The sequence below is a fragment of the Dromaius novaehollandiae genome, chromosome 3 (genome assembly GCF_036370855.1).
Source record: "Dromaius novaehollandiae isolate bDroNov1 chromosome 3, bDroNov1.hap1, whole genome shotgun sequence".
Lineage (NCBI taxonomy): Eukaryota > Metazoa > Chordata > Aves > Casuariiformes > Dromaiidae > Dromaius > Dromaius novaehollandiae.
In genome coordinates, this window is record NC_088100.1 from 37361820 (window position 1) to 37368923 (window position 7104).

A 7104-nucleotide genomic window follows, 5' to 3' on the forward strand; every position below is an offset into this window, starting at 1 on the left:
CTTTGTGTGAAAGCCTTGGTTGGGGTGACTGGCCTGGCATGACACTAGGTCTGTGCCAGAGGCAGAGATGAAATGCATTTCCTCAAAGCAGCCTTGCTTTGCGTCACCCCTACCTTAACGGTAATCCCTGCTGCCTTGGCTGCACACGTCCTGGTGCCTGCAACAAGTGGGGTCCCGCAGAGAGCAGTCACCCTCCTTGCACAGCCCTGTCCATGTGTGCAAACAGGTAAACAAAAGCTGGACTATGCTGCATAAAAGGCACCGTGCTGAAGCAAGGCTGCACTTATAACTCTGCATGGTGCTAAGGCATTCAGGGTTTGGGCTGCAGTGTGGAGCAAGGTCTAAGCACCGTTACAAACTTGGGCCTCATGGACCCTGTGAGGCAGGAAAACTTGCACTTGTTTTCTCTAGGAGGATCAGGTCTAGTTATACTGCCAAGCTGCTGTGCTGCCTGTATTTTACAGCCTTTTTTCCTAACCCCAGCTTTGAATAGTTTATTCATAGACGCTAACCTCTCTCAAGCCAAGGGCAGTGTTTTCATTGATTTAACGTAGCTAAGGTTGAAAGCCAGGTCCCAAAAAATAAATAAGAGATGAGTTTCTCACAGTTCAATGGGGGCTAAACCATAGCCTCTGGAATATTCCTTTCCTGCCCTCTCTCAGCACCGAAGGATTGAGCATGTGGTTTCAAAAATCTGAAATGCTTGTGGTCATAATGTTTGCAGCCGTTTATCTCTGGTGGGCAAGCAATAACTGTTTTGCGCTGTGTATACAGGGCAAACTTTAATAATGCTAAGTAGCAAAACAGCACTTTCAGGTCTTCTTAAACAGTCTAGGGAAGAGCAGTTCTCCCAGAAGCCCTAGTTGTGTTGATGTGCTCTCTTTGTCTTGGCTGGGGTTTGTTTTCTGGGTTTTTTTGTATTTTTCCAGAGCACCAAGGACTGGGCACCAGCCAGCATGCACGAACCCTCTGAGATGTGTGGCCAATCCTGTTCGCTTTGTCGCCTGTCTGATGCACCTTTCTCTCACCTACCACCTGAAGTCAAGAGGCCATCTTTCCCCAGCCTTCTCTGCAGCAGATTGGCAGGGGTTTTCCCCATTTTTCATCTTCTTTGGTAGCTAGAGATATAATTTTACCTGTGGGATGATTTGAGCTATTCAGTGTTCAGTTGTCTGCTGTTTCAGAGACCTTGTGTATCAACGTCTCTAAGCCAGTAAGCCCTTTTTCTGTATGCATCATGCTTTTAATGTCTTGAAGACTGAAATGGTTTAGCTGAAGTTTCTGGATTCACTAAAGGTATTTGGGTGACCAATGATGGACTGCGTATACAGGAGGTCCAACTAAGGTCTCCTTTTGAGTAATTTTCAACGACTGTGTACAAATACAAGGACTCAGGCTGTACATAGATCTTTTTTGCCAGCAGGGAAGGGTTGCATGAGAAGATAAGAATAATTATATTGGGTCTGACTCATTTTTTAGGTTGGAGACTCTGTTGGAGACAGGCTACTGCACTGTACAGACCCTTGGTCTGGCCCGGGATGGCCGAGCTCATGTGTGCTTTAGCATGCTCAGCATGTCATGCAGCCTAATGACCTGTTGTGCAATGAGCCATTTATTTTGTTTAGCTTCAGCCTGTCACTTTCTCATCTCAGATGATGCCACTTAGTTCTTGTATTGGAAGAGATTGTGAAAAATTTATCAGATGCATAAGAAATAATCAGCAGCTATTCAGGAGGTTTAAACATAAAGGTGTCCTTAATGCCCTTCTCCACTAAATTTTTCAGAACAGTCTCAGTTTCAGCAACATTCCCAGTGGCACGAATGCATCTTAAAAATGTATTTTTGATGTTCAGATTTCAAAATGTCATTGGGATGACTTCCACCAGATACACACATCTTGGCTATCTGGCTTAAAGTCAGTGTCTGTTGAACCTTAATGTGTCTATGGGCTGGGGTCTGCTGGCAGGAAACTGTTGTTTGGTTCTTTCCCCATATTTCATCAATTCTTCTGCTGAAGCACAGTGTTTGCAAAGGGGATATAAGATACAACAAATCAGATTGTATTTTAGACTGAAATTAATTTATGATGTGAAATGATCATGAGCTCATATGGACTACAGGATTTTGGTCAGTTTTAACTGGACAGTATTTTATATTAAATTATTTATATGTAATGGAAAACCACATTCTGTATTTTCTAGCATAATCTATTTTTCTTTCTCTGCACAGACTGCTCAATCTAGGCAAGTGGTTTGGGAAAGGTAAGTAAACGATAAGCAGTTAATTTTTATGTTATGTAGCTATTCTAGATTAGTGCTTCTCTAGTCTACTTAAGAGTAAGTCTGCACTACTTTCCTGTCACTCATAAATATTGATAGGTACTATTTTGTTAAATAAATAATTAGGACCATCAATTTTACGTTGGAAACCATCTAAAGTGGCACTCTCTAATCTCTCATCAGCTAATAAATACTGGCCAGCTGTGCTTGGCAGTGTCTTAAAAAATTCAAGGATGGAGGCGCTTCAGATTCAATACAGTGCTCTTCTGTTTTTCAGGTTTAATTATTAGCTTCCTACACAGATGCTTTCATCAGCCAGTAGGGGGAATGCTTATTCTTTAGTGTTGCTGGTTGGAGGAGAGTCTGTCATCAAAGAAATGTAGTGCCTGGGGCAAGGAAAGCTAGCTCGTCCCTAAGTACTGTAACAGCCGTAAAGGAAGCCGGAAGAGGAAGAGAGGGAAATTTGTCTCAGGTCAGTCACCGCTGTTCCAGGGGCTTTCCCTGAACTGCAGCAGTGCACACAGCTCAGGATGTGGCACATGTGCTGGAGGTTTTGGGAACACAGATGCATTCCTGTGGGATGTGACAGCATGAAATTTCAGTGCATGTCATCTGCTCTGTAACGCCTGTTTGTGTGCGTACTTTTGCTCTGCCATTAATATAAAACAACTGACTCTTTACTGGGGCAAATTAGTAAAGACCAACTGATGCACAGTATCTTGTTACCCATGGTAATTTGACTGTGTATCCATAACCTCCATTATCTGTCAGAAAATGAGCTTATATTTGCGACTTTCAATTTCATATATCAAATTAGAAAGGCCTAGTGTATTACAATGGGCATAAAGTTTCATTGAAGGAATCCAGTACTGAGCCCAGTAACTTTTATTCAACTGAAGTGCACCTTCCAGAAAGACACTAGCTTGTTCTTAGATCTCTAGAGATGGAGAATCTCCCGCTCCCTTGCAAATGTAGTTTCAATGCCAGAATATGGATTTTAATTTGAGTTAGTCTGTTTTTAACTTCTAGCCCTTGACTGTGGCATTTTGTTTCGAAATACTGAAATGCACTTTTTTCTTCTGGGCATTTTTCTGACCAAAGTACTGTTGCACATCAGTGGTGGATTCCAGTTGCAGCAGCAGATCTGGAAGCATGAATTTCTGCCTGCACATAGCGTTTAGCAACATATCCTCAAGGATGTGCAGAAACGCATCCAACATTTCCATACTTCACACTCTGGCTGATTTTTGTTAGCATGGAACTTTTGAAACATTAAAAAAGGACTGCAGACTTTGCCTGTGTTGACTTTGAAACACCCTGGCGAGAATTTAGTTCCAAGAAGCTTGGTTTTACTAATTGCTGAGCTTTTTTTTTTTTCTCACAGAAAATCAGTTTCCCTTTGGGGTGTCTCTGACTGTGCCTTTCAGGTAAGCAGTTTATAAATAGTTTATTTGTAAAGCCAGGAAAATTTCAAGAAGATATGGAATTTTACTCATCTAGTTGTTGAAAAGAAGAGCAATACAGCACCACCCAAGTGAGTTTCTGCTGTTTACCTTGGTATACATTCCCCTTCATCAGCATATCGATAATATTCAGTGTTTCATGGATGAATTGACATTGCCATAGAATTTTGAAAAATTAAAGAGCTTTTTTAAATAATAAATTGAAATAAAAAGAATAATTTTGCCATGTATTTGTTCTCACTAAGAAGGTCTGAAGAAACTCTTTCTGACACATTAGCCCTCATCCCAATTGCACCCCTCCTTGATTCAGCACAGAGCAGAGGGCTGAATGTTCAAGTTCAATTCAACCCTTAGGAAAAATGATTGCTCAGCTGGGCTGATGTGTTCAAGAAATAAAAGTCTCTCCTGCTAATTCTAGAAGTAAAGCAAATATGTGCCTTTATTGTTTGCACAGTGCAAGCTTCCATTTAGTTAGGATCAGATGGCTGTCAAAAGAAAAAAAAGAAAAAACCCATCTTCCTATGGAAAAAAGAAAATTTAAGTTAAAGGTAAAATAGTTTGTGCAATTCATTTTCCCAGACTTTTTACCCTAAAGTGAAATTTTATAGGTTTCAAAACACCATAATATTTTTTAAGCTCCTCTACCTTGGCCAAAACCTTCTGAAGAGCCATGTTTTCTTTCTGAAGGGGTATGAAATGATATTCTTACTTTAGAGGTGTCTTTCCTAAATAAGGAGGATTTTAAATGTGATTCATTATCCAAAATATTTCTGTGTCAGAAGAATGGGTAGTAAAGATAACAGCCATTGTAATTTGGAATTAGGTTACTTGAAACTCGGTTCTTGACCAGATTACAGTCAAATAGGAATTTCCTCTACTTACAGGAAAACTGAGGCTTTGACATGATATAACCAGGCTCAATTTATATGATTGCTTTTAATTTTTTGAACAAATGCATGAGTGGCATGATAAGTGCAAAAATAACTGTCCAGAAAGCCAAATATAAGGGATGGAGATTATGAATGTTAAAAGAAGAAAAGTGTAATCAGAAATGCCAAAACAGGCAGAGGTGGGCATCAGATACCCCAGCTACACAGCAGTCGCTGTGCCAGCAGCTCGCAACCCTTCCAGCAGACCAGCGTGCCGGTGCGCCTCCCTCCAGCTGTGCGGCACGACCTTTGCCATGCCAGAGTTGCCAAGGAGGCTGTGCCTGCTTGTGCCCTTAACGCAGCCGGGAGTAAAAAGAGAGATGGGTTTGCTGGAAATCCTCTCCTTCCCTCACAGATAGGTACTCCCCTGTGCACTGATCACATTCTTCTGAAACTGGGATTCGGAGCATAAGACTACTTCTGTTTAAATACCACAGCTGTGATTTTGGATGAAGGACCTTATTACTCTTTCTGTTTAGAAAATGGAAGGTGGCACCCACCGTTTGTATGACATTCTAGAACTAAAATGTGTTTAAGTTTTGAAATAATTTTGATGTTCCTGTCTGCCCCACGGCTCCTCCTCTGTCATCTTTCTTCACAGCCCTTTGTGCCTGTGCCCTCCCAGTTCCCCAGAGCTGCTGTGCCAGTCTCATCAGCTGCTTCCTTATCCTCTCTCTTTGAAACAACGATTTCTATGTTTTTTCTGCCAAGTGTGTTGCAAACTCAAGAGTGAGACCAGGAGAGAGGACCTCCCTCTGGTCATTCCTTGTGTTCGTTCCCACCAGCAAGAGGTAAGAGCGACCGCATGCAAAGTCCTGACAAGCCTGGTCTATCCAAGATGGAGCATGCTCAGTGAAATGCATTTTGGGAGAAGTTTGCTGCCAAATGTTAACAACTGTTTGCATCTGTATTTTTGTTTTTCAGAACCGTAGCCAGATAGCCAGATTGGGCAGATTTTCTTGGGCATATTGTTCCTGCCTGATGTTAGTGCAGCCTTCCTGCCAAATTTCAAGCCTTTGATATAAAGATTGGAGGCAAGGTTAGATCTTTTCAATGAAGGAGTACATTTTCATGGCGTAATCCAAGTATATATGTAATTCCTGACACATCTATTGTGAGTGACCTCTGATGTTTTCCAAATCTTTGTTGTTGGATTCAAACACCATTTTTTCATTCAAGTATTCTTTTAATATTAAATTGTATATGTCTGCATCTAAAAACATGTATTTATCCCTGTTCCAATGCTGTTTTTCAGTTCTGAAGGAAACTAAACTTGATTACAAGAGTTTTATTCCCTTCCCTGTACATTTTAAAAGGAAGTACACTTGGTTCTGCACGCAATGAGGTAACAGACATATATTGTTACAGACATAAACACTTTTCAAATGAGTATAAAGGAAAGCATCGCCTTCCACTGTCAATACAGTGTCGAGACTGATTGTATTTTAATTTGATGTTTGCCACCTGCATGTCTCATAGAAAGCACTAAACACTAAACCAGTAGAGTAAGAAAAACAAATCCCTGACTTTTTGCCTTGCCATAATAGAGCTGGAGTTATTTCAGGAACAAGCTGGATTGGTTTTCCCTGGGACTCAAAAATATATGAGAGACCATGGTTTCCAAAAAAGCATCAAAAGAAATGAAAAGACAGCACTGGAAGAGAGAGTAAGACCCTTCCCAGATGCTTGGTTGTTTTGCACTGGGTTATGCTTGACTGGACCACGGGAACATGCAGTTCCATCGACAGCTACAGCTCGTCCCGTGGTTGCTGACAAATCCACACCTCCCAGTGAGAAAAAAAGCAGCAGAGACTGATAAAAATGGATTCTTGAGAGCAGTATCTTTGTTAGGGAAACACAATATATTTAAGCATAGCATTCCTATCATCAGCTATAGCTACAGTGCTATATTATCTCACCTTTCCCCTGGGAAGGTCTGCTAAGGACACATCAGCAACACCAAGTCCAGATGTTCATCTTTCCCCCTCATTGAGTATAAAGGACAAACTCAGGATGACTACCACCAGCTTCTGGTATGCTGTCCTGCTCCTAAAAAGGTTACTGATAAGCTTTTTTGGTTAACAAAAATAGAAATACTGAAGAAGCTCAACTCATGGTGGATTTCTCTGAGTTCTCCTGAAGGAGAAACAATATGTTGTTTCCCAAATATTGGAGTCCTAACCTCGCTGCACTCCACAATCTTGTGCCAAGGTACATGTTCAGGATTTCTTTGGACCTGTTTCAGGCTTTTTCTCATATTCTGCCTCTTCTCTCCAGCCACTTAGAAGTGCCTTACAAAGACTTTTGGCTTTTACTCTGGGGTCCAGATACATAAATGTTTCGTACTGTTAAATCAGAGGAGTAGCTACCTAGTGCATAGGTCTAATTTCCTCAGATTCACAGGCTGGAGGATCTTAGGCACTGGCTCTCTTT

At 41.2% G+C, this 7104-nt stretch overlaps 1 long non-coding RNA gene across 1 annotated transcript; it reads left to right on the forward strand.

The window, feature by feature from the left end:
* The first annotated feature begins 1804 nt into the window (after positions 1-1804).
* LOC135327839 (uncharacterized) lies at positions 1805-6709 on the forward strand. Its single transcript, XR_010388255.1, has 3 exons — positions 1805-2261; positions 3664-5462; positions 5596-6709. It is a non-coding gene; the product is annotated as an uncharacterized LOC135327839 (long non-coding RNA).
* The last annotated feature ends 395 nt before the right edge of the window (positions 6710-7104 follow it).